Consider the following 27,216-nt stretch of genomic DNA (forward strand, 5'->3'; position numbering starts at 1 on the left):
AGCATGGACAAGTTGGGCCGAAGGGCCTATTTTCGTGCTGTAAACCTCTATGATTCCGTGAGCACTATTATCGAGGCCAGCACTCCGATGCAGTACTGACGTTATGATGCACCGCCATGGGCTTTCGTCTATCGGATTGGACTTTAATTGAAGCCCCCATCTGCCTGGTCAAGTGGATGTAGAATCTCCATTGGCACTATTTGGAAGAAGAGGAGAGGAGTTCTCCCCCAGTGTCCTGGTCAATATTCCCGTACCAGCCTCCCCGGACAGGCGCCGGAATGTGGCAACTAGGGGCTTTTCACAGTAACTTCATTGAAGCCTACTCGTGACAATAAGCGATTTCATTTTCATATTTATCTGTCAATCAACATCACAATAGGATCAGCTCATGATCACATTGCTGTTTGTGGGGGCTGGTTAGGTGCAAATTAGCTGTCATTTACATTAAAACTTCATTAAAATTACACTAAAACTACATTAGAATTTAGACTTCCAAAGTACTTCATTGGCTGCAATGCACTTTGAGAGGTTTGGTGGTTGTGAAGAGCACGATATAAATGCATGTCTCTATTTCCGTTTTTGGTCCAATGCTGTGTGCAAAATGATTGCGCTTTTGTCTACAAGTCACTGCGCTGCAAGCAAATCATTATTTGTAAAGTACTTTGGGATGTTCTGAGACATGATACAGTGCTGTAGAAATGCAAATTCTTTCTCAAGTCTTCCATTAAAATTCCAAATGTCCCCTCCATGCCACACTCTTTAAGCTATTTCAATTCAAAGCACAAACAACATTACTTTCAATACTTTAAAACACAAACTAAAAACTGGTAGCAGCAAAGGAGTGACTATGGAACTATTAGATTGCCATAAAAACCCCAACTGATCCAGTAACTAGGGATGGAAACCTGTTGTCCTTAACCAATATGGCCTATGTATGATTGCACTCACAGCGCTGACTCTTAACTGCCCTGTAAAGTGGCTGTGCAAGGCACTCAGCTTCAGGGAACTAGTAATCCAGAGGCCCAGGCCACCACGGCAACTGGTGGAATTTAAATTTAAGAAATAAATCTGAAATGTAAAGCTAGTCTCAACTCTCATCGATTGTCATAAAAACCCCTTTTGGTTCACTAATGTCCTTTTGGGAAAGAAATCTGCCGTCCTTACGTGGTCTGGTCTACTAGTGACTCCAGGCCCACGGCAATGTGGTTGCCCCTTAACTGCCCTCTGAAATGGCCTTACAAGCCCCTCAGTTCAAGGGCAAATAGGGATGGGGCAATAAATGTTGGCCTTGCCAGTGACACCCGCATCCCGGAAAGAATAAAAAAATCAAACTGTCGCAAAGACAAACAACGATTTCAGAAGGAAGCTTCTTCAGGGCAACTGGGGATGGGAACATAAATAGCAGCCTCGCCGATTAATTAAAACAATATCTCTTTGAAGGAAACACGTGGACTAATTTTAACAATCAATTTCAAAGTATTAACATAGTTGGGAGTATTAACTGTGAGACATCATTTTAGCATAAAGCTACTCTCTAATTAGTTATTTTTTTCGGGATTAACAAAAAAACTTCGACAAGTCACTTTTTTTTAAAGTATACGGTTAGTCTTGCAACATGTTCTCCAATCCAAGATTTAATGTTTTAATCTTAATTTTTTTTTATTGTCACAAGTCAGCTTACATTAACACTGCAATGAAGTTACTGTGAAAAGTCACCAGTCGCCACATTCCGGCACCTGTTCGGGTACACAGAGGGAGAATTCAGAATGTCAAATTCACCTAACAAGCACGTCTTTCGGGACATGTGAGAGGAAACTGGAGCACCCGGAAGAAACCTGCAGACTCGGCACAGAGGGTGACGAAAGGCAGAAGCGATCCTGGGACACTGGCACTGTGAAGCAACAGGGCTAACCTCAGTGCTACCATATTTCCCATCAAGTTATGTTGATCGATGATCAAGATTAATTTTAATACTCATTTTCATTTTTTTAAACTTGCATGTTTTTGCCTGAGCATTAGACCACAAGAACCAAATTAGGCCATTCAGCCCAAGATGTCTGCTCCGCCATTCGATCATGGCTGGATCAGGATTTTGAACAATGATCAACCATGGTCATAATAAATTGCGGAGCAGGGTCAAAGGGTAGAACAGCCTCCACCTGCTTCTATTATCTATGTCTGTTTCTGTGCCATTATCCAAGTCGTTAATGAAGAATGTGAACAATTGAGGCCCCAACGCAGATCACTGTGGGGCACCACAAGTCACATCCTGCCAATTAGAGTACCTACCCGTTGTCCCTACTCTCTGTTGCCTGCCACTTGACCAATTTCCCAGCCATGTTAGTAATTTGTCCTCTATTCCTAAGGCTTGTACCTTAAGTTAAGGAGATGAAGCTAATGTGGAACGCCAGCAGAAGGCGAGGGGCTTAGGTAGATGACAGACAGACATGTTGGAGAAAGGGAATGAAGGACACACTGAGATTGTGGGGGAGGGAGGAATTCTGCACCCATCTCCAATGAACAGCAATCTGCCCCTCACCACCCCCATGATAATATCCTTTCTCGTCCCCCCACCCATGGATCAATGACAGATTGCAGTGGAGGGCAAGTGATTCAGAAAACAAACTACTTCCAAAAATAGTGTGCAAAATTTAAAATAATTTACTGCTTTATATATTTTTTAAAAAAGAGACACATTAACACTACAAAAGGTGAGTGATTATCCCCCCCCCCCAAGTCACATTCCCCACTGGTGTGGATGTGATATTTGACCTTACATTAGCTGATGGATGCCTATTTTCCTGGGCTCCTCTGCTTTCCCGCCCTTTTTCTTCACCTCTGCGCATGCGCGCCCTCCCCCCCCGGCCGGCGGAGGCTGTCGGACCGAAATCCCCTTCGAGCAGCCGCACGCCAGCGCACTCGCCCCGGCCGCGGTAGGCAGGAAACGCCGAGGCTTTACCCGCCGAGGTAGGCCTAATCCCGCCCCGTGGAGTCGGTTCCCGCTGGCCGGTCAGCCCGAGCCGCCGTTCTTCACCGCGGTCGGTTGTTTTTTTTTCTTTGGTGCTTGTTTGGCCTCGCTGTAACCGCCGTCCCGGCTCGGCGGGTGCCGCTCTCACCGTGAAGCCGCCCGGGGCCGCCGTTCCTCGCCGAAGGCCGCCATCTTGTTCGGAGAGGAGAAGCCGGGGAGGGCAGGCCGGGCTCATCGAGCGCAGAGCGCATCGATCTGCATCCCTGGGACACCTGGAGGGGGGGGAGGGGCGATACCATCCAGAGTATCCATCTGACAAGTGGTCTTCCACAGGGATCAGTGCTGGCAACTTTGTCCATTGTAATATATATGCTTTTTAGGAAGATGCAACTGGTCTGATTTGTAAGTTTGCGGACGGCACCAAGGTTGGGGGAATTGCAGACAGCGGTGGGGACTGTCAGAGGATCCGGCTGGATATGCATCAGTCGGAGGCCCGGGCGGCGAGACGGCAGCTGGAGTTTAATCCGGAGAAATGCGAGGCTATGCATTTTGGAAGGTCTAATACTGGTGGGAAATATACAGCAAATGGCAGAACCCTTAAGAGTTGGGTGGGGTTATGGGGACAGGGTGGAGGTGTTGACCTCGGGTCGGGTGCTCTTTCCAAGAGCCGATGCAGACTCGATGGACCGAGTGGCCTCCTTCTGCACCGTAAATTCTACGATAATCTATGACATTGGATTGGATTTGTTTATTGTCACGTGTACCGAGGTACAGTGAAAAGTATTTTTCTGCAAGCAGCTCAACAGATCATTAAGTACGTGAAAAGGAAATAAAAGAAAATACATAACAAGGCAACACAAGGTACACAATATAACAACATCAGCGCCGGCATCGGATGAAGCGCACAGGAAGAAATTACGTAAGAAACTTCAGAGAGTCGTGAGCACAGCCCAGTCCATCACACGAACCCGCCTCCCATCCATTGACTCTATCTACACCTCCCGCTGCCTGTGGAAAGCGGGCAGCATAATCAAAGACCCCTCCTACCCGGCTTACTCACTCTTCCAACTTCTTCCATCAGGCAGGAGATACAGAAGTCTGAGAACACGCACGAACAGACTCAGAAACAGCTTCTTCCCCGCTGTTACCAGACTCTGAAAGGACCCTCTTATGGACTGACCTCATTAACACTACACCCCTGTCTGCTTTATCTGATACCGGTGCTTATGCAGATACATTGTATACCTTGTGTTGCCCTATTATGTATTTTCTTTTCTTCCCTTTTCTTCCCATGTACTTAATGATCTGTTGAGCTGCTCGCAGAAAAATACTTTTCACTGTACCTCGGTACACGTGACAATAAACAAATCCAATCCAATCCAAGGTCCACAATATAACAACGTAAGCACCGGCATCAGATGAAGCATACAGGGGTGTAGTGTTAATGAGGTCAGTCCATAAGAGGGTCGTTTAGGAGTCTGGTAACATACAGAGGGATCTGGGCGTGCATAGAATTTGCAGTGGAGAAGGAGGCCATTTGGCCCATCGTGTCTGCACCGGCCCTTGGAAAGAGCACCAACTTAAACCCGTGCCTCCACCCAATGCCCCGGACAGGCGCCGGAATGTGGCGACTAGGGGCTTTTCACAGTAACTTAATTGAAGCCTACACGTGACAATAAAGCGATTTTCATTTTTCAATACCCGTAACCCCACCCAACTTTTTTGACACAAAGGGAAATTTATCACGGTTAAATCCACCTAACCTGCACATCTTTGGACTGCGGGAGGAAACGGAAGCACCGGAGGAAACCCACGCACACACGGGGAGAACGTGCAGACTCTACACAAACAAAGCTTCTGACGATCCACTCTGTCCATGACCCTCATAATTTTGTAGACTTCTATCAGGTCGCCTCTCAACCTATTGTTGTTCCAGTGAGAACAAACTGATTTTATCCAGTCCCTCCTCATAGCTAATGTCCTCTGGACCAGGCAACATCCTGGTAAACCTCAAATGTACCCTCGCCAAAGCCTCCACATCCTTCTGGTAGTGTGGCGATGTGATGTAAAGCACAGTTTGGTTTTCCCTTATATACCAGTAAAATAAGTGTGCCACCTGCGCAAGTGGCTCTTCACCAGTGACAAACTGCGTGGGTTTCCTCCGGGTGCTCCGGTTTCCTCCCACAAGTCCCGAAAGACGTGCTTGTTGGGTGAATTGGACATTCTGAATTCTCCCTCTGTGTACCCGAACTGGCGCCGGAGTGTGGCGACTAGGGGATTTTCACAGTAACTTCATTGCAGTGTTAATGTAAACCTACTTGTGACAATAAAGATTATAATTTGTACTATAATCAATTAATGTTGCTGTGTGTACTTTCTGACTCCTTTTAACAGAACGTGAGTAAGAATGGTAATGACACCACATTACCAATAGGAGGCAGAAAGACAAGGCAAAAACATTTGCATATTTCCTTAGTGAATCTAACCATAATGATTCTTTTTTTTGAACACAAAGTTCAGAGAACAACGGAAAACAATGAATTCCCCGAACTCCACGTGAAAACCTGGGTAGATCCTGAAAAAAAAACAGATGGGGTTTATTTCGGATTTAAAATCAGCAGCATCAAATGGGAAATAAATATTCTCAAAATAGGCTTGAAAAAATTCATTCAAAACAGAAACCCCCTTCAAGATCCAAGCTGAGTAAATTCTAAACAGCAAAATCAGACGTGGAGAAATGGAATGGGAAATTGACATTCTCAAATGTATCTTTCTTTAAATGTATCAAAATGCATTTGTTTCCAATCCACCTCAAAGTCTGTGCACATTCCAATGAAAGGATTTTATTTTGTTAATTTAGAAACAACAGATGAAAAATAAACTTGGAAATGAATACTTTTGAAGGTGGGTTTAAATATAAAGTTTTTTAATGAATTGGGGAGGGGGGTAAATAAAAAAATTGGGCCCTCACCCCAGATGGGACTCGAACCCACAATCCCTGGCTTAGGAGGCCAGTGCCTTATCCATTAGGCCACTGGGGCTGCGTTTTGTTGAGTGAAATCCGGAGCTCTTAGCTATCGCGCTGCGATTTGAGCTTCTTTATTTGGGCTGCAGGGCTGTTGTTGAGTCAGCAGCGTTGCTTCTCTCCCTCTTCCAGCACATCTTCAAAATGCAAAGCGGTGGGCAGCTGGGGAGGGGGTTAAAATGACAAGAGAGGCTGCTTGGAGTGAGTGAGTGCTGATTGAATGAGTTTGCCCAGTCAGGGAGACATTAACCTCACAGGCTGTGTTGGGTCTGATAGTGGAGACCTATCTATAATTTCCCTCTTAGCCATTTATTTCCCTCTTAGCCATTTATTTCCCTTTGACGAAGCTCCTGTTTCCTTTGAAGCTGCTCCCATCATCTCCCTCACTGCAGGCTTATTTAAAGAGAGGAGCAGCTAATATCTGAAAGGTTCAAAGCTAATTCCAGGGGTTTAATCAATTAAACGAAGAGCCAGAGAGAGTTTGCTTAAAAACACACATCACCCCAGATGGGACTCGAACCCACAATCCCTGGCTTAGGAGGCCAGTGCCTTATCCATTAGGCCACTGGGGCTGTGCTCTGCAGTGCCTCCAGCTGATACAAATGGCAACCTCCACTTCTGATTATCGTTGATGTGGGCATTGGACTGGGGTGAGCACAGTAAGAAGTCTTACAACCAGGTTAAAGTCCAACAGGTTTGTTTCGAATCACTAGCTTTCGGAGCGTAGTTCCTTCCTCTCTTGCTATATTGACAGCACACATCCTGCCAACCAGGCTACCATGGTATAATAATAATCTTTCTTGTCACAAGTAGGCTTACAGTAACACTGCAATGAAGTTACTGTGAAAATCCCCCAATCGCCACATTCCGGCGCCTGTTTGGGTACACGGAGGGAGAATTCAGAATGCCCAAATTACCGAACAAGCACGTCTTTCGGGACTTGTAAAGAAACCGGAGCACCCGGAGGAAACCCACGCAGACACGGGGAGAAGGTGCACGTCAATCAATAATAATGAAAAGCTTAGTAAGAAGTCTTACAACACCAGGTTAAAGTCCAACAGGTTTGTTTCAAACACGAGCTTTCGGAGCGCTGCTCCTTCCTCAGGTGAATGGAGAGGTATGATCCAGAAACATTTATATAGACAAAGTCAGAGATGCTGAACAATGCTTGGAATGCGAGCATTTGCGGGTAATCAAATCATTGCAGATCCAGAGATAGGGGGTAATCCCAGGTTAAAGAGGTGTGAATTGTCTCCAGCCAGGACAGTTACATAAGAACATAAGAACTAGGAGCAGGAGTCGGCCATCTGGCCCCTCGAGCCTGCTTCGCCATTCAATGAGATCATGGCTGATCTTTTGTGGACTCAAATCCACTTTCCGGCCCGAACACCATAACCCTTAATCCCTTTATTCTTCAAAAACTATCTATCTTTACTTTAAAAACATTTAATGAAGAAGCCTCACCTGCTTCACTGGGCAAGGAATTCCATAGATTCACAACCCTTTGGGTGAAGAAGTTCCTCCTAAACTCAGTCCTAAATCTACTTCCCCTTATTTTGAGGCTATGCCCCCTAGTTCTGCTTTCACCCACCAGTGGAAACAACCTGCCCGCATCTATCTTATCTATTCCCTTCATAATTTTAAATGTTTCTATAAGATCCCCCCTCAACCTTCTAAATTCCAACAAGTACAGTCCCAGTCTACTCAACCTCTCCTCATAATCCAACCCCTTCAGCTCTGGGCTTAACCTAGTGAATCTCCTCTGCACACCCTCCAGCGCCAGTATGTCCTTTCTCAAGTAAGGAGACCAAAACTGAACACAATACTCCAGGTGTGGCCTCACTAACACCTTATACAATTGCAACATAACCTCCCTAGTCTTAAATTCCATCCCTCTAGCAATGAAGGACAAAATTCCATTCGCCTTCTTAATCACCTGTTGCACCTGTAAACCAACTTTCTGTGACTCATGCACTAGCACACCCAGGTCTCTGCACAGCGGCATGCTTTAATATTTTATCGTTTAAATAATAATTCCGTTTGCTGTTATTCCTACCAAAATGGATAACCTCACATTTGTCAACATTGTATTCCATCTGCCAGACCCTAGCCCATTCACTTAATCTATCCAAATCCCTCTGCAGACTCCCAGTACCCTCTGCACTTTTCGCTTTACCACTCATCTTAGTGTCATCTGCAAACTTGGACACATTGCCCTTGGTCCCCAACTCCAAATCATCTATGTAAATTGTGAACAATTGTGGGTCCAACACGGATCCCTGAGGGACACCACTAGCTACTGATTGCCAACCAGAGAAACAGCCATTAATCCCCACCCTTTGCTTTCTATTAATTAACCAATCCTCTATCCATGCTACTACTTTACCCTTAATGCCATGCATCTTTATCTTATGCAGCAACCTTTTGTGTGGCACCTTGTCAAAGGCTTTCTGGAAATCCAGATATACCACATCCATTGGCTCCCCGTTATCTACTGCACTGGTAATGTCCTCAAAAAATTCCACTAAATTAGTTAGGCACGACCTGCCCTTTATGAACCCATGCTGCGTCTGCCCAATGGGACAATTTCTATCCAGATGCCTCGCTATTTCTTCCTGATGATAGATTCTAGCATCTTCCCTACTACCGAAGTTAAGCTCACTGGCCTATAATTACCCGCTCTCTGCCTACCTCCTTTTTTAAACAGTGGTGTCACGTTTGCTAATTTCCAATCCACCGGGACCACCCCAGAGTCTAGTGAATTTTGTTAAATCATCATTAGTACATCTGCAATTTCCCTAGCCATCTCTTTTAGCACTCTGGGATGCATTCCATCAGGGCCAGGAGACTTGTCTACCTTTAGCCCCATTAGCTTGCCCATCACTCCCTCCTTAGTGATAACAATCCTCTCAAGGTCCTCACCTGTCATAGCCTCATTTCTATCAGTCACTGGCATGTTATTTGTGTCTTCCACTGTGAAGACCGACCCAAAAAACCTGTTCAGTTCCTCAGCCATTTCCTCATCTCCCATTATTAAAACTCCCTTCTCATCCTCTAAAGGACCAATATTTACCTTAGCCACTCTTTTTTGTTTTATATATTTGTAAAAACTTTTACTGAGCAAGTTTACTCTCATACTCTATCTTACTCTTCTTTATAGCTTTTTTAGTAGCTTTCTGTTGCCCCCTAAAGATTTCCCAGTCCTCTAGTCTCCCACCAATCTTTGCCACTTTATATGCTTTTTCCTTCAATTTGGTAGGATTTTGCAAGTCCAGGCCAGATGGTGGGGGGTGGATGTAATGCGACATGAATCCAAGATCCCGGTTGAGGCCGCACTCATGCGTGCGGAACTTAGCTATAAGATTTTGCTCGGCCCCTGGTCCTGTGAAGCAATAGTGCTAACCACTGTGCTACATGCCGCCCAATACAGAGGATGGCTCCAGATGTGCGTCTAAGTTTGGTAGAGTGCGCACAGGCAATGCCATTTGAATCAGGAAGAGTGATGAAGCTGCTCTGGAACAGCTTCCTTGCTTGTTAGAGCTGAGCAGCGTGTGTGCCTGTCTGATTGCGGCTGGGTAGCCGCAACTTAAAATGCTGCCTCCTCCACATAAACACTCCTCCGAACAGATTCATGGCTTCACATCTTACATAATCCTCGCTGTCAGTGTGGGGCTCTTGGGACAGGGAATGGGCAGAGACAGCCCAGAATGAACAGAACACATGTAAAATCCACAAGGCCCCTTTATGGAAACAGATTCTTCAGACTCCCTCTGCTGGTACTATTCCGTATAGGAAGTGCACATGAACAATATGCACCTTGGAATTTCAATACACTACAGGTGGCAAATGACAGCGCTCACCACTGACCTCGGAAAGATCCGCCCACAAATACCCAACAATCAATGTGGCGAAGATTCAACTGTGATGCCAGGAGTGATGCCAGGGGAACAGAGGTGGTGACTCACCCGAGCTGCCCTAAGGAGGAGGTTCACCTTCTTGCGTCACTCTGTGCCAGTCCGCCTGGTGAGGTTCGCAACACTCACCACCTCTGCCACGGCTCGGTTGACCACCGTGAGGCGGTAGCCTCCTGCCACCCTGTGAAGAGGGCCTCCTGCCTCTCCTCTGCTGCATCCAACATTCGGTCAAGCTCCACGTCTACAAGTCGGTGAGTGAAGGGGTTGGGGGGGCAGCTCTTCACAGAGCCATCTTCTCCGATGGAATGCGTATTTATAAGCAGCTCCATTGTCAAACTCTACAACACCAATTCTGGCTCCAGCGAATCCGACGGCGGCTGGAACGAGAATAGCCCTAGATTCACGTGGGCAGAGTACTGGCCCAGCATGGGATGAATTGCTCGAGAAATAGCGCCCCCAATGGCAGCGTGCACCGCGTGCAATTCAGTCCCGGCGTCAACACTTAGGTTCTCAAACGGAGAATTCTGCCCAACATTTCAGATGCATGGACTTGCCCAGAATCTGACAGTGCGGAATGGGGCCCTTCGGCCCACTGTACCTGTCCTAGCTCTTTGCTGGAGCTCTGCAGTTAATCCCATTCGCTGCCTCTTTCCTCGACAAATCTTATCTTCCAGTGTTTATCCATTTACCTCGATGGTTTTATTGAATCTGCTTCCCTCAGCTCACTGTCGCCATGGGGATTCTTGAAGAGAGCAGATTGGAGCTGGAATTAATTTGAATGGAGATTGAATTGAGGGGCCAGCAAGAGAATGTTTCAAAATACACACACCACCCCAGATGGGACTCGAACCCACAATCCCTGGCTTAGGAGGCCAGTGCCTTATCCATTAGGCCACTGGGGCAGCATGTTTCTCTGCCTCAGTCAAAGCACAATTGAAAAGGGGCTGCTGATGGGGACCAAACATCGCTGAAATGCCTTGTGTTTCTCAAAGTGCTCATGAATGGAAACTATTTCCACCCGCCATTGCCAACAACACCCTGAATTGGAATTTGAATTTAATTTATTGTCGCGTGTACCAAGGCACAGTGAAAAGTATTGTTCTGCGTACAGTCCACAGATGGGTAACACGTTGGCACAGTGGTTAGCACTGACGTTTCACAGCGCCGGGTCCCAGGCTTCATTCCAGGTTTGGGTCACTGTCTGCAGAGTCTGCACGCTCTCCCCGTGTCTGTGTGGGTTTCCCCCGGGTGCTCCGGTTTCCTCCCACAAGTCCCGAAACATGTGCTGTTAGGTAATCTGGACATTCTGAATTCTCCCTCTGTGTACCCGAACAGGTGCCGGAATGTGGCGACTAGGGACTTTTCACAGTAACTTCACTGCAGTGTTAATGTAAGCCTACTTGTGTCAATAAAGATTACTTAAAAAAAGATTGTTCAATGCACGAAAAAGAATATAGCATGTGCATAAGTAACAATGTAAGAAGTCTTACAACACCAGGTTAAAGTCCAACAGGTTTGTTTCAAACACGAGCTTTCGGAGCACGGCTCCTTCTTCAGGTGAAGAAGGAGCCGTGCTCCGAAAGCTCGTGTTTGAAACCAACCTGTTGGACTTTAACCTGGTGTTGTAAGACTTCTTACTGTGCTCACCCCAGTCCAACGCCGGCATCTCCACATCATAAGTAACAATGTAATGAATTCTTGGAACCATCAACAACAACAGTCTGCATTTATCTAGCCCCTTTAATGCACCAAGGCTCTGCTTAGGTGGAAGTTGTTCCAATGAAATGCAGATTGTTTAGCTCAGTTGGCCGGAGAGTTGGGATTAATTTGTTTCATGGACCTGCCAAAGAGCCAGTACGGAGAGAATGGGCTGAATGGCCTGTCAGATTCTCGGCAAATTAATTCACCTGAAATGTTACCTGTTTCTCTCACCTGAAGCAGCCTCTCCTGTTATTTGAAGCCCCTCCCCAGATGCAGAAATCTGATCCATAATTTAGCGATAAATCTTTACACAGCCCATTCTTTCCGTCCAGTCTGGTAGCTTCTCCTGAGTTTAATTGATTTATCTACTGTCCCGTTGCAGGAGAATGGGGGGGGGGGGGGACGACAATATCAATTCATTCCCCACCCAACAATTTCCATTTAAAAGATTTGTTGGAAGAGAGAGGCAATGGTCCTGAAAGGTGAAGGTCTCACTGGAAATACTTGCAGTCCTGATAATAAATCTCCGATCACAGCATGAGACTGAACTCAGCCCAACCCATCACACTAGCTCGCCACCCTCCCATTGATTCTGTCTACACCTCCCGCTGCCTCAGGAAGGCAAACAGCATTGTCAGAGACCCCTCCCACCCAGGCTTTGCCTTCTTCCAGACCCTTCCATCAGGCAGAAGGTACAGAAGTCTGAAGACCCGCATATCCAGACATAGGAACAGCTTCTTCCCCACAGCTACAAGACTTCTCAACGACTCCCCCTTGGACTGATCTGTTCCCACTATTCACGACGCCCTATGCTGCTCTTGCTCATGTATTTGCTTTGTTTGGCCCCTTGTTCCGCACTGTAACCAATCACTGTTTGTCAATGTACTCTGTTAATTATTCTTTTTGTCTACTGTTTCTGTACTGTGTATGTTCCCTCGGCCGCAGAAAAATGCTTTTCACTGTACTTCGGTACATGTGACAATCAATCAGTCAATCAATCAATCAATCAATCAATCCAATGGTGGCGGGAACGAGACTTGTTCCAGGTGCACATGGACAGAGTGCTGGTCCATTAGCATGTCATGAATTGCTCGAGAAATAGCGCCCCCAATGGCAGCGTGCACCGCGTGCAATTCAGTCCCGGCGTCAACACTTAGGTCTCAAATGAAGAATTCTGCCCAATATTTCAGATGTCTGGACTTGCCCAGAATCTGACAGTGCGGAATGGGGCCCTTCGGCCCAGTGTACCTATCCTAGCTCTTTGCTGGAGCTCTGCAGTTAATCCCATTCGCTGCCTCTTTCCTTGGCAAATCCTACAGACCACAATCGGTAAAGATAGGCAACAACACCTCCTCCACAATCATCCTCAACACCGGTGCCCCACAAGGCTGTGTCCTCAGCCCCCTACTATACTCCCAATGACTGTGTGGCTAAATTCCTCTCCAACTCGATTTTCATATTTGCTGATGACACCACAGTAGTGGGTTGGATTTCAAACAATGACGAGACAGAGTACAGGAATGTGATAGAGAATCTGGTGAACTGGTGCGATGAAAATAACCTCTCCCTCAATGTCAAAGAAACTAAGGAGATTGTCATCGACTTCAGGAAGCGTAGTGGAGAACATGCCCCTGTCCACATCAATGGGAACGAAGTAGAAAGGGTCGAGAGCTTCAAGTTTTTAGGTGTCCAGGTCATCAACAGCCTGTCCTGGTCCCCCCCATGCTGACACTATAGTTAAGAAAGCCCACCAACGACTCTACTTTCTCAGAAGACTGAGGAAATTTGGCATGTCGTCAGCTACGACCCTCACCAACTTCTACAGCTGCACCATAGAAAGCATTCTTTCTGGTTGTATCACAGCTTGGTATGGAACCTGCTCTGCCCAAGACCACAGGAAACTACAAAAGGTCGTGAATGTAGCCCAGTCCATCACGCAAACCAGCCTCCCATCCATTGACTCTATCTATAATTCCCACTGCCTCAGAAAGGCAGCCAGCATAATTAAAGACCCCACGCACCCCGGACATACTCTCTTCCACCTCCTTCCGTCAGGAAAAAGATACCAAAGTTTGAAGTCACGCACCAACCAACTCAAGAACAGCTTCTTCCCTGCTGCCATCAGACTTTTGAATGGATCTACCTCGCATTAAGTTAATCTTTTCTCTACACCTTGCTATAACTGTAACATTATATTCTGCAGTCTCTCCTTCCTTCCCTATGTACGGTATGCATTGTTTGTACAGCATGCAAGAAACAATACTTTTCACTGTATACTAATACATGTGACAATAATAAATCAAATTAAATCTTATCTTCCAGTGCTTATCCAATTACCTCAATGCTTTTATTGAATCTGCTTCCCTCAGCTCACTGTCACCATGGGGGATTGTTGAAGAAAGCAGATTGGAGCTGGAGTTAACTCATTCTGAGAAAACAGTGAGAGAATGTTTCCAGATACACACCTCACCCCAGATGGGACTTGAACCCACAATCCCTGGCTTAGGAGGCCAGTGCCTTATCCATTAGGCCACTGGGGCTACATGTTACTTGACCTCAATCAAAGCACAATTGAAAAGAGGCTGCCGATAGGGACCGACTATCTCGTGTTTCTCAAAGTGCTCATCATGAATGGAAACTATTTCCACCCGCCATTGCTAACAACACCCTGAATTGGAATTTGAGTTTAATTTATTGTCAAATGTATCGAGGAACAGTGAAAAGTATTGTTCTGCGCACAGTCCAGACAGATCGTTTCATAGAAGAAAACAACATATGTCATGCATAAGTACACAATGTAATGAATTCTTGGCGCCATCAACAACAATTGCCTGCATTTATCTAGCCCCTTTAAAGTCAGTTGGCTGGAGAGTTGGCGTGATGGGTTATGGTGGAGACGTGGGGTGCTCTTTCCAAGGGCCAGTGCAGACCCGATGGGCCAAATGGCCTCCTTCTGCACTGTAGATTCTATGCCGGTCTCGCTCTGCATCACGCTAACTCTCCAGCCAACTGAGCTAAACAATCTGTATTTGCTTGGAAATCACTCCTGAGAAGAGCCTTGGAGCATTAAGGGGGCTAGATAAATGCAAGCTATTGTTGTTGGTGGCACCAAGAATTCATTACATTGTGTACTTATGTATGTCCTATATTTCTTTCTTGTATGAAACAATCTGGACAATACGCAGAACGATACTTTTCACTGTACCTCGGTACACGTGACAATAAATTAAATTCAAATTCCAATTCAGGGTGTTGTTAGCAATGGCGGGTTGAAATAGTTTCTATTCATGATGAGCACTTTGAGAAACACAAGACATTTCAGAGATATTTGGTCCCCATCGGCAGCCTCTTTTCAATTGTGCTTTGATTGAGGCAGGATACCATGTAGCCCCAGTGGCCTAATGGATAAGGCACTGGCCTCCTAAGCCAGGGATTGTGGGTTCGAGTCCCATCTGGGGTGATGTGTGTGTTTTGAAACATTCTCTTGCTGGCTCCTCAGAACCCCTCAATTCAAATTAACTCCGGCTCCAATCTGCTCTCTTCAACAATCCCCATGGCGACAGTGAGCTGAGGGAAGCAGATTCAATAAAAGCATCGAGGTAAATGGATAAACACTGGAAGATAAGATTTGTTGAGGGAAGAGGCAGCGAATGGGATTAACTGCAGAGCTCCAGCAAAGAGCTAGGATAGGTACACTGGGCCGAATGGCCTCATTCCACACTGTCAGATTCTGGGCAAGTCCAGACATCTGAAATGTTGGGCAGAATTCTTCATTTGAGAACTCAGTGTTGACGCTGGGACTGAATTGCACGCGGTGCACGCTGCCATTGGGGGCGCTATTTCTCGAGCAATTAATGCCATGCTAATTGTCCAGCACTCTGTCCATGTGCACCTGGAGCAAGTCTCGTTCCTGCCACCGTTGGATTCGCTGGGGCCGGAATTGGCACTGGAGAGCTGGACAAATTGGATGTTTATATTCCAGCGTTTATCCAATAGTTCTTTGGGAATCTGCTTTCCTTCATCTCTGGAATTTGAATTGAGATTGAGATTGAACAGAGGGTTACAATCAGCCAGAGAGAGAATGTTTAAAAATGAGCCCCACCCCAGATGGGACTCGAACCCACAATCCCTGGCTTAGGAGGCCAGTGCCTTATCCATTAGGCCACTAGGGCTACACGGTGGGTTGGTGGGTTGGTTGGTTGAACAGTGATTGGTTACAGTGTGGAACAAGAGGACAAACAAAGCAAATACATGAGCAAGAACAGCATAGGGCATCGTGAATAGTGTTCTTACAGGGAACAGATCAGTCCAAGCTGAGGGAAGCAGATTCAATAAAAGCATCGAGGCAATTGGATAAACACTGGAAGATAAGATTTGTTGAGGAAAGGAGTGGGACTAACTGCAGAGCTCCAGCGAAGAGCTAGGACAGGCACTGTGGGCCGAAGGGCCTCATTCCGCACGGGCAAGTTCCGCATTCCCCATGTTGCCTTCCAGGCAAGTCCATGCATCTGAAATGTTGGGTAAACCGTTTCAGAGACTAAGTGTTGACGCCAGGGCTAAATTGCATGGGGTGCTATTTCTCCAGCAATTAATGACATGTTAATGGGCTAGCACTCTGCCCACGTGAATCTAGAGCAATTCTCGTTCCTGCTGCTGTTTGATTGGCTGGGGCCGGAATTGGCGCTGGAGAGCTTGACAAGCCGGAGCTGCTGAGAAACACCCATTCCATCCGAGAAGATGGCTCAGTGAAGAGCTGCCCTCCCCCCACCTCCCCCCAATTATTAGCGGATGTGGAGCTTGACCGAATGTTGGGTGCGGCGGAGGAGAAGCTAACGCCTCGTGGTGGTCGACCGAGCCTGGGCAGAGATGGCGAGAGGCGGTGAGTGTTGCGAACCTCACCAGGCGGACTGGCGCACAGTGACGCAAGAAGGTGAACCTTCTCCTTAGGGCAGCTCGGGTGAGTCACCACCTCTGTTCCCCTGGCATCACTCCTGGCATCACAGTTGAATCTTCGCCACATTGATTGTTGGGTATTTGTGGACGGATTTCTCCGAGGTCAGTGGTGAGCGCTGTCATTTGCCACCTGTAGTGTATTGAAATTCCAAGGTGCATGTTGTTCATGTGCACGTCCTATACGGAATAGTACCAGCAGAGGGAGTCTGAAGAATCTGTTTCGATAAAGGGGCCATGCAGATTTTACATGTGTTCTGTTCATTCTGGGCTGTCTCTGCCCATTCCCTGTCCCAAGAGCCCCACACTGACAGCGAGGATTATGTAAGATGTGAAGCTATGAATCTGTTCAGAGGGGTGTTAATGCGGAGGAGGCAGCATTTTAAGTTGCGGCTACCCAGCCGCAATCAGACAGGCACACAAGCTGCTCAGCTCTAACAAGCAAGGAAGCTGTTCCAGAGCAGCTTCATCACTCTTCCTGATTCAAATGGCATTGCCTGTGCGCAGTCTACCAAGCTTAGACGCACATCTGGAGCCATCCTCTGTATTGGGGCAGCAGGTTGGCACAGTGGTTAGCATTGTTGCTTCACAGGACCAGGGGCTCGGGTTTGATTCCCTGCTGGGTCACTGCCTGTGCGGAGCCGGCATGTTCTCCCCGTGTCTGCGTGGGTTTCCTCCGGGTGCTCCGGTTTCCTTCCACAGTCCATGGATGTGCCATCCATGAACACATTGAACAGGAAATGCTGGACAATCCCAGTGGGTCTGACAGCTTCTGTGGGGAGAGAAGGGAGCTAACGTTTTGACTCTTCTCAGCATCCGCAGTCATTCGCTTTTATTAACACCCTGAAACTTGAGCAGCATAACACATTTCAGAGCTGTCAATTGCTCTTAGATTGGCTTGCTGTCAAATGTAGCCCCAGTGGCTAATGGATAAGGCACTGGCCTCCTAAACCAGGGATTGTTGGTTCGATTCCAACTGGGCTGGGGCTCATTTTTAAACATTCTCTCTCTGGCACATCATAGCCCTGTGTCAACTTTATCTCAATTCAAGTTCACTTCAGCTACAAGCATGCTCTCTTTAAGTGGGCCATTTGGCCCTTCGAGCCTGCCCTGCCCTTCAATACTATTGTGGCTGATCCTCTATCGCAACGATGTTCTCCCACGCTCTCTCCACACCCCTTCCTGCCTTTAGAGTCTAGAAATCCATCTACTTCTATCCTTAAATATATCTACATTTATTCCACATTCACCACCCTCTGAATGAAGACATTTCCTCTCATCTCCATCCGAAATGGCCTGTTCTGTATCCTCAGACTGTGATCTGGGTTCTCGACCCCTCCCAGCCAGAGGAAACACAGTTTGTCCAAACCTGTCAGCATTTTATAAATTTCAATTAGATCCTCTCTCATTCTTCGAAATTCCAGAGAATGCAGGTCCAGTTGACTCAATCTCTCCTCATGCCAATCCTGCCATCCCAGGGATTAGTCTGGTGAACCTTCGCTGCACTCCCTCTGTGGCAAGTGTGTCCTTTCTTAGGTAAGGAGACCAAAGCTGCCCACAATACTCCAGGTGTGGTCTCACCAAGGCACTGTACGGCCGCAGGAAGTCATCCTTGCTCTGGTACGAACCGGTCTGTAATTCCCTTTTCCCCCCTCCTTCCTGTTTTAAATAGCGGAGTTACATTTGCCACCCTCCAAACTGTCCGGACTCTCCAGGTCTCTGTCTCGCCATTCCTGCCCTCTTGCCCTTCCCTGAGTTCCATCGCTCTGTCGTTGGCGACCGTGCCTGGGCTCTATGTTCTGGGATTCCATTCCTAAACCCCCTCCAGCTCTCTACCCCTGTCTCCACAAGATCTCAACGCTGCTTAAACCTTGCCCCTTGACCCTCGGTTTTGATCACCTCGCCTGATATCTTCCAGATGAGGCTGGGTGTAACATTGTGTTGGAGCGCGCTCCTGTGAAGGGCCTTGGGACATCAAAGGGGCTAGATAAAGGCAGGTTGCTGTGGTAGATAGATCCAGGGTGTTATTGGCGACAACAGATTAGACAGGTGAAAATAGTTTCCACTCATGATGAGCACTTTGAAAGTTGAGAAACATGCAGTGTTTCAGGTTTGTCAATTGCTCTTAGATGGTCCCAGATTGGAAACAGCAAAGAGTTGAAGTTAATTTCAGGGCGGGAATGGAGGGTGGGGGGTGGACAGCAAACTCCACCACAAACTGACCCAAGACCAGAGCTGAACCCAGATCTCTGGTGCTGTGAGGCCACAGTGCTAACCACTGTGCCGCGCGTCGCACTCCCTTCCTCCTCACCTTGCAACATTTATCTTACAATGTTTATCCAATTGCTCTTCAGGAATAAGTGTTTCCTTCATCTCACTAAAGTCGTGGGGATTTTTAAAGAGAGCAGATTGGAGTTGGCATGAAGTTGAATTGAGGGTTACAATGAGCCACAGAGAGAGAATGTTTAAAACTGTGCCCCACCCCAGATGGGACTTGAACCCACAATCCCTGGCTTAGGAGGCCAGTGCCTTATCCATTAGGCCACTGGGGCTACATGGCAGTTAAGAACATTTGGCGGTCTTGATTGATTGATTGGTTGGTTGGTTGGTTGATTGGTTGGTTAGTTGGTTGGTTGGTTGGTTGGTTGGTTAGTTGGTTGGTTGGTTGGTTGGTTGGTTAGTTGGTTGGTTGTTGGTTCATTGGTTGGTTGGTTGGTTGGTTGGTTGATTGGTTGGTTGGTTGGTTGGTTGGTTGGTTGATTGGTTGGTTAGTTGGTTGATTGGTTGGTTGGTTGGTTAGTTGGTTGGTTGGTTGGCTGGTTGGTTGGTTGGTTGGTTGATTGATTGATTGGTTGGTTGGTTGATTGATTGGTTGGTTGGTTGGTTGGTTAGTTGGTTGGTTGGTTGGTTGGTTGGTTGGTTGGTTGGTTGGTTGGTTGGTTGGTTGGTTGATTGATTGCTTTGTTGTCACATGTGCCGAAGTACAGTGAAAAGTATTTTTCTGCAGACGAGAATGTACAGAGTACGTACATAGTAGACAAAAAGAATAACCGACAAAGTGCATCAACAAACAGTGATTGGTTACAGAGCTGGACAAGGGGTCAAACAAAGCAAATACATGAGCAAGAGCAGCATAGGGCATTGTGATATAGTGTTCTTACAGGGAACAGATCAGTCCGAGGGGGAGTCGTTGAGGAGTCTAGTAGCTGTGGAGAAGAAGCTGTTCCTGTGTCTGGATGTGCGGGTCTTCAGACTTCTGTACCTTCTGCCTGATGGAAGGGTCTGGAAGAAGGCAATGCCTGGGTGGGAGGGGTCTCTGACAATGCTGGCTACCTTCCTGAGGCAGCGGGAGGTGTAGACAGAATCAATGGGAGGATGGCGAGCTAGTGTGATGGGTTGGGCTGAGTTCAGTCCCATGCTGTGATCTGAGCTTCATTATCAGGACTGCAAGTGTTTTCAGTGAGACCTTCACCTTTCAGGACCATTGCCTCTCTCTTCCAACTTTAAAATGCAATTTGTTGGGTGGGGAATGAATTGATATTGATATGAAATCAATCAAACTCAAACCCTGCACAGCCAACCTTTCAGGAGAAGCTACCAGACTGGACGGACAGAATGGGTCAATGCCGTGTTGTGTAAAGATTTATTGCTAAATTGTGGATCAGATTTCTGCATCTGGGAGGGAATCCCAAACTCTGGAGCTGTGAGGCAGGTGTGCTAACCACTGTGCCACCGTGCCGCCGCAAAAATATGCACCACACCCGATGGGACTCAAGCCCACAATCACTGGTTCAGGAGGCCGGTGCCTTATCCATTAGGCCACTGGAGCTACATGCAAAAGCCTCCAGAGCCCCAGATGACCATCGGCTGCTTTTTCCTTTGTCCCTTCGTGTCCAGAAGGTTAGGTCGGGTTACGAGGGTAGGGTAGAGGCGTGAGATTATGTAAGGTGTTCTTTCACAGGGCCAGTGCAGATCCGATGGGCGGAATGGCCTCCATCTGCACTGTAAATTATTTGATTCTCTGCTGGCCTCTCTCTGCATCACGCTAACTCTCCAGCCAACTGAGCTAAACAATCTGTATTTGCTTGGAACAGGCTCCTGAGAAGAGCCTTGGAGCATTAAAGGGGCTAGATAAATGCAGGCTATTGTTGTTGATGGCTCCAAGAATACATTACAGTGTGTACTTATGCATGTCCTATGTTTTTTTCATAAACGGAGCGATCTGTCTGGACTGTACGCAGAACAATACTTTTCACTGTACACTTGACAATAAATTTAATTCAAATTCCAATTCAGGGTGTTGTTAGCAATGGCGGGTAGAAATAGTTTCCATTCATGATGAGCACTTTGAGAAACACGAGGCATTTCAGAGATATTCGGTCTCCATTATGCTTTGATTGAGATAAGGTCACATGTAGCCCCAGTGGCCGAATGGATAAGGCACTGGCCCTCCTAAGCCAGGGATTGTGGGTTTGAGTCCCATCTGGGGTGATGTGTGTATTTGAAACATTCTCTTGCTGGCTCCTCAAAACCCCTCCATTCAATCTCTGTTCAAATTCGTTCCAGCTCCAATCACCTCTGCACAAACAGTCCCCATGGCGACAGTGAGCTGAGGGAAGCAGATTTAAAAACAAATCTCTTTATTGGTAATTCTCATATTTATAATCAATTGTATATATTATATACATCACATTTTTCACACCTGTATTAATTTACCTTATTGTACAGAAAGGTTTATTTTGTCTTCCTTTTAATTGGTCCTATATACATTTCACGTCCCTCTAGGGAGGCCGACAGTGAACAGAACACATGTAAAATCCGCATGGACCCTTTATGGAAACAGATTCTTCAGACTCCCTCTGCTGGTACTATTCCGTATAGTAACTGTTCATGAACAACATGCACATTGGAATTTCAATACGCTACAGGTGGCAAATGACAGCGCTCACCACTGACCTCGGAGAGATCCGCCCACAGATACCCAACAATCAATGTGGCGAAGATTCAACTGTGAAGCCAGGAGTGATGCCAGGGGAACAGAGGTGGTGACTCACCCGAGCTGCCCTAAGGAGGAGGTTCACCTTCTTGCATCACTCTGTGCCAGTCCGCCTGGCGAGGTTCACAACACTCACCGCCTCTGCCACCTCTGCCCAGGCTCGGTCGACCATCGCGAGGCGGTAGACTCCTGCTCATTGTGCAGAAGGGGGTGTCCCATCTCTTCTCCGACGCATCCAACATTCGGTCAAGCTCCAGATCAGCTAATCGTTTGGTGGGGGGAGGGCAGCTCTTCACTGAGCCATCTTCTCGGATGGAATGGGTGTTTCTCAGCAGCTCCGGCTTGTCAAGCTCTCCAGCGCCAATTCCGGCCCCAGCCAATCAAACAGCGGCAGGAACGAGAATTGCTCTAGATTCACGTGGGCAGAGTGCTAGCCCGTTAGCATGTCATGAATTGCTGGAGAAATAGGAACACATGCAATTTAGTCCTGGCGTCAACACTTAGGCTCTGAAACGGTTTACCCAACATTTCAGATGCATGGACTTGCCTACAATGCAAAATGGGGAATTCAGAACTTGTCCGTGCGGAATGAGGCCCTTCAGCCCACTGTACCTGTCCTAGCTCTTTGCTGGAGCTCTGCAGTTAATCCCAAACCCTTCCCCTTTCCTCGACAAATCTTACCTTCCAGTGTTTATCCAATTGCCTCGATGCTTTTATTGAATCTGCTTCCCTCAGCTCCCTGTCGCAATGGGGATTGTTGAAGAGAGCAGATTGGAGCTGAATTTGAATGGAGATTGAATGGAGGGGTTCTGAGGAGCCAGCGAGAGAATGTTTCAAAATACACACATCACCCCAGATGGGACTCGAACCCACAATCCCTTGCTTAGGAGGCCAGTGCCTTATCCATTAGGCCACTGGGGCTACATGTTACTCTGCCTCAATCAAAGCACAATTGAAAAGAGGCTGCCGATGGGGACCGAACATCTCTGCAATGCCTCGTGTTTCTCAAAGTGCTCATCAGGAATGGAAACTATTTCCACCCGGAATTGGAATTTGAATTCAATTTATTGTCACGTGTACCGAGGTACAGTGAAAGGTATTGTTCTGCGTATTGTCCAGACAGATCGTTCCGTACAAGAAAGAAATATAGGACATACATAAGTACGCAATGTAATGAATTCTTGGCACCATCAACAACAACAGCCTGCATTTATCTAGCCCCCTTAATGCGCCAAGGCTCTTCTCAGGAGTGATTTTCAACCAAATACAGATTGTTTAGCTCAGTTGGCTGGAGAGTTGGCGTGATGCAGAGAGAGGCCAGCATAGAATCTACAGTGCAGAAGGAGGCCATTCGGCCCATCGGGTCTGCACTGGCCCTTGGAAGGAGCAGCCCACGTCGCCACCATAACCCAGTAATCCCACCTAAACTCTTGTTCACTAAGGGGCAATTTAACATGGCCATTCCACCTAATCTTTGGACTGTGGGAGCAAACCGGAGCACCCGGAGGAAACCCACGTGGACATGCAGGGGAAATGGCAAACTCCACACAGACAGTCACCCAAGGCCGGAATCGAACCCGGGTCCCTGGAGCTGTGAGGCAGCAGTGCTAACCATTGTGCCACTGTGCCACCCCAAAAATCTCAGATGGGACTCAACCCACAATTGCTGGCTTTGGAGGCAATGGGAGGTGCTCTTTCCAAGGGCCAGTGCAGATCCTATGGGCCGAATGGCCTCTTCTGCTCTGTAGATTCTATGATTCACTGATTGTATGCCGGCCTCTCTCTGCATCACGCCAACTCTCCAGCCAACTGAGCTAAACAATCTGTATTTGCTTGGAAATCACTCCTGAGAAGAGCTTTGGAGCATTAAAGGGGCTAGAAAATGCAGGCCTATTGTTGTTGATGGCTCAAGAATTTATTACATCGCGTACTTATGTATGATCTATGTTGTTTTCTTGTATGAAACGATCTGTCTGGAGTGTACGCAGAACAATACTTTTCACTGTACCTCGGTACATTTGACAATAAATTAAACTCAAATTCCAATTCAGGGTGTCGTTAGCAATGGCGGGTGGAAATAGTTTCCATTCATGATGAGCACTTTGAGAAACACGAGGCATCGGTAGCCTCTTTTCAATTGTGCTTTGATTGGGGCAGAGTAACATGTAGCCCCAGTGGCCTAATGGATAAGGCACTGGCCTCCTAAGCCAGGGATTGTGGGTTCGAGTCCCATCTGGGGTGATGTGTGTATTTTGAAACATTCTCTCGCTGGCTCCTCAGAACCCCTCCATTCAAATTCATTCCTGCTCCAATCTGCTCTCTTTAACAATCCCCATGGCGACAGTGAGCTGAGGGAAGCAGATTCAATATAAAGCATCGAGGCAATTGGATAAACACTGGAAGGAAGATTTCTTGAGGAAAGAGGCAGTGAATGGGATTAACTGCAGAACTCCAGCAAAGAGCTAGGATGGGTACAGTGGGCCGAATGGCCTCATTCCACACTGTCAGATTCTGGGCAAGTCCAGACATCTGAAATATTGGGCAGAATTCTTCATTTGAGACCAAGGGACTGAATTGGACGCAGTGCCTCTATGGTTTTGCTGAATCTGCTTTCCTCAGCTCACTGTCACCGTGGGGATTGTTGAAGAGAGCAGATTGGACCTGGAATGAATTTGAATGGAGAGGTTCTGAGTAGCCAGCGAGAGAATGTTTCAAAATACACACACACACCACCCCAGATGGGACTCGAACCCACAATCCCTGGCTTAGGAGGCCAGTGCCTTATCCATTAGGCCACTGGGGCTACATGCTAGCAAGGAAAATTTGGAGGTTTTGATTGATTGAGGATTGACTGATTGATTGTCACATGTACCGAAGTACAGTGAAAAGCATTTTCCTGCGGCCGAGGGAACATACACAGTACAGAAACAGTGGACAAAAAGAATAATCAACAAAGTACATTGACAAATAGTGATTGGTTACAGTGCTGAACAAGAGGCCACAAACAAAGCAAGCAGGAGCATCATAGGGTGTTGTGAATAGTGTTCTTACAGGGCTGTTATACCGTTAATCCACTGTGAGACCATGAGAATGAGTGAATCTAAGGCTTTATTATCCAGGAACTTGCCTGCCAGTTTCTGCTGTACAAATGAGTCCCACCCACAGGTGGCCGGTCTATATATCGCCCCGGTGAGGGCGGAGCCAGAGGCGGAGTCCACCGGGGTTCCAGTACAGTCACTGGGAGTAGACCGTCTTATCATTTCCAGGTCATAGGTCACAGCACTACACAGACAGTTCGTACTTTGGTGAATATATTCAACACATTCACCGCCTGTTAAAAAAATCAAGTCCAGCGGTGGTGACGTGGGGGGTCATCAAATATTCAGTCTGTCTGGAGGCCGGATCGTTCTTTTTGACCTCCTCAGCTCTGGCGATGTGGCGGGCACGGTTGTTGTAGGTGGTGACTTCGGGGGCGTGTTGTCTGGAGCTTGAGCTTCAGTCCGGCGTGTCGGGGACGGTTGGGGTGTGGGGGTAGGCAGGGGGGTGGTGGGTGGAGGCAGTGCAGGTGCAGGACAATACAGGAGGCCCAGGGGAGCGTATGGGGTGCTGGGGGTGGTGGGGGGCAGCGGGGAGGGGGGCTCGTTGGCAGGTGAACCAGCTGGTGCCAGGTCCCATAGGGAGACCGTGTCTTGCCGTCCGTCCTGGTGCGCGATGGAGGCGTACAGGGGGTTGGCGTGCAGCAGCTGGACCTTCTCGACCAGGGATCGGTCTTATAACTCCTCGCATGCTTCAGGAGAAGGATAGGTCCCGGAGTTGTCAGCCAGGATGGAAGCGAGACCCCGGAGATGGACATCCTAGGGAAGACAAACAAGCGGTCGTGAGGGGTCTCGTTCGTGGCTCTGCAGAGGAGCGATCTAATGGAGTCTAAGGCGTCGGGGAGGACCTCCTGCCAGCAGGGGGTCGGGAGACTTCTAGACCGGAGGGCCAGAAGGACAGCCTTCCATACCGTCGCATTCTCCCTCTCCACCTGCCCATTTCCGTGCGGGTTATACCTCGTAGTCCTGCTCGACGCGATGCTTTTTCTGAGCAGGTACTGACGCAGCTCATCGCTCATGAACGATGTGCCCCGGTCGCTGTGGACGTAACCAGGGAAACCGAACAGTGTGAAGGTGCTGTGCAGGGCCTTTGTAACCGTGGCCGAGGTCATGTCGGGGCAGGGGACAGCGAAGGGGAAGCGGGAGTACTCGTCAACGACGGTTAGGAAGTATACGTTACGGTTGATGGAGGGGAGGGGCCCTTTGAAGTCAATACTGAGGCTCTCAGAGGGCTGGGAAACTTTTACCAGGTGGCCTTGTCTGGCCGGTAGAAGTGCGGTTTGCCTTCCGCACAGACCAGGCAGTCCCTGGTCATGGCCCTGACCTCCTCGGTGGAGTAGGGCAGATTGCGGGCCTTAATAAAGTGGGTAAGCCGGGTGACCCCCGGGTGACAGAGGTCATCGTGGATAGCCCAAACCGGCTATCTTGCGCGCTGGCGCATGTGTCGCGGGACAGGGCATCTGGGGGCTCATCGAACTTCCCAGGACGACACTTAATATCGTAATTGTCGGTGGAGAGTTCGATCTTCCACCTCAAGATTTTGTCATTCTTAATTTTGCCCCGTTGTGCGTTGTCAAACATAAAGGCAACCGGCCGCTGGTTGGTGATGAGGGTGAACCTCCTACCGGCTAGTTAGTGCCTCCAGTGCCGCACGGCCTCCACTATGGCTTGTGCTTCCTTCTCAACCGAGGAATTACGGATTTCGGAAGCGTGGAGGGTTTAGAGAAGAGTGCTACCGGTCTGCCCGTCTGGCTGAGTGTGGCGGCCAGGGCGATGTCTGACGCATCGCTCTCTATCTGGAAGGGGACAGACTCGTCCACCGCGTGCATTGCGGCCTTGGTGATGTCGGCCTTGATACGGCCGAAGGCCGAGCGGGCCTCAGCTGTCAGGGGAAATGTGGGGGTTTTAATAAGTGGCCGGGCTTTGTCCACATAGTTGGGGACAGACTGGGCGGAGTAGGAGAACAGCCCCAGGCATCGTTTGAGGGCCTTGAGGCTGTGGGGGAGGGGGAAGTTCCGTGAGAGGGCGCACGCGGTCAGGGTCGGGCCCTAGAACTCCGTTCTCCACAACGTAGCCGAGTATGGCCAGTCGTGTAGTGCGGAAAACGCACTTCTCTTTGTTGTACGTGAGGTTGAGGGATTGGGCGGCCTGGAGGAATCTCTGAAGGTTGGCGTCATGGTCCTGCTGATCGTGGCCGCAGATGGTCACATTGTCCAAGTCGGGATATGTAGCCTGCAACCCGTACAGGTCCACCATTCGGTCCATCGTTCTCTGGATGACCGAGACCCCGTTAGTGACGCTGACGGGGACCCTGAGGAAGTGGAAGAGTCGGCCAGCTGCTTCAAAGGCAGTGTAGTGGCGATCTTCCGGGCGGATTGGCGATCTTCCGGGCGGATTGGCGCTCTTCCAGGCGGATCGGGAGATGGTGGTAGGCAGACTTCAGATCGACCGTTGAGAACACACGGTACTGTGCGATCTGGTTGACCATCTCCGCTATGCGGGGGAGGGGTACGCATCCAGTTGCGTGAACCGGTTAATGGTCTGGCTGCAGTCCACAACTATACGAT

The 27,216-nt window shown here is 48.1% G+C and overlaps 1 protein-coding gene and 11 non-coding genes across 18 annotated transcripts in view; 3 read left to right on the top strand and 9 right to left on the bottom strand.

Annotated features, from left to right (window-relative positions):
- The window catches only part of hmgxb4a (HMG box domain containing 4a), a 55,450-nt gene extending 52,249 nt beyond the window's left edge, over positions 1-3,201 (bottom strand). For 3 of the 7 annotated variants that reach the window (XR_005458626.1, XR_005458623.1, XM_038783440.1), the window contains exon 1: positions 2,960-3,190. The gene's annotated coding sequence lies outside the window, so the exon portion shown is untranslated. Of the gene's footprint in view, positions 1-2,777; positions 2,921-2,959 lie in introns of those variants that run through there. The other 4 variants (XR_005458627.1, XR_005458624.1, XR_005458625.1 and 1 more) reach the window with 3 other exon arrangements.
- Positions 3,202-5,936: 2,735 nt separating this feature from the next.
- On the bottom strand, positions 5,937-6,009 carry trnar-ccu. The gene has a single exon. It is a non-coding gene; the product is annotated as a tRNA-Arg (tRNA).
- A 483-nt stretch (positions 6,010-6,492) lies between these two features.
- On the bottom strand, positions 6,493-6,565 carry trnar-ccu. Its single transcript has one exon. It is a non-coding gene; the product is annotated as a tRNA-Arg (tRNA).
- Positions 6,566-10,736: 4,171 nt separating this feature from the next.
- Positions 10,737-10,809, bottom strand: trnar-ccu. Its single transcript has one exon. It is a non-coding gene; the product is annotated as a tRNA-Arg (tRNA).
- A 3,266-nt stretch (positions 10,810-14,075) lies between these two features.
- Positions 14,076-14,148, bottom strand: trnar-ccu. Its single transcript has one exon. It is a non-coding gene; the product is annotated as a tRNA-Arg (tRNA).
- An 847-nt stretch (positions 14,149-14,995) lies between these two features.
- Positions 14,996-15,068, top strand: trnar-ccu. The gene has a single exon. It is a non-coding gene; the product is annotated as a tRNA-Arg (tRNA).
- Positions 15,069-15,707: 639 nt separating this feature from the next.
- Positions 15,708-15,780, bottom strand: trnar-ccu. Its single transcript has one exon. It is a non-coding gene; the product is annotated as a tRNA-Arg (tRNA).
- A 3,257-nt stretch (positions 15,781-19,037) lies between these two features.
- trnar-ccu lies at positions 19,038-19,110 on the bottom strand. The gene has a single exon. It is a non-coding gene; the product is annotated as a tRNA-Arg (tRNA).
- Positions 19,111-20,975: 1,865 nt separating this feature from the next.
- On the top strand, positions 20,976-21,049 carry trnar-ccu. The gene has a single exon. It is a non-coding gene; the product is annotated as a tRNA-Arg (tRNA).
- Positions 21,050-22,402: 1,353 nt separating this feature from the next.
- Positions 22,403-22,475, bottom strand: trnar-ccu. Its single transcript has one exon. It is a non-coding gene; the product is annotated as a tRNA-Arg (tRNA).
- A 1,247-nt stretch (positions 22,476-23,722) lies between these two features.
- Positions 23,723-23,795, top strand: trnar-ccu. The gene has a single exon. It is a non-coding gene; the product is annotated as a tRNA-Arg (tRNA).
- A 489-nt stretch (positions 23,796-24,284) lies between these two features.
- Positions 24,285-24,357, bottom strand: trnar-ccu. The gene has a single exon. It is a non-coding gene; the product is annotated as a tRNA-Arg (tRNA).
- Positions 24,358-27,216: the final 2,859 nt, after the last annotated feature.

The sequence above is a fragment of the Scyliorhinus canicula genome, chromosome 23, assembly GCF_902713615.1.
Source record: "Scyliorhinus canicula chromosome 23, sScyCan1.1, whole genome shotgun sequence".
Classification (NCBI taxonomy): Eukaryota; Metazoa; Chordata; class Chondrichthyes; order Carcharhiniformes; family Scyliorhinidae; genus Scyliorhinus; species Scyliorhinus canicula.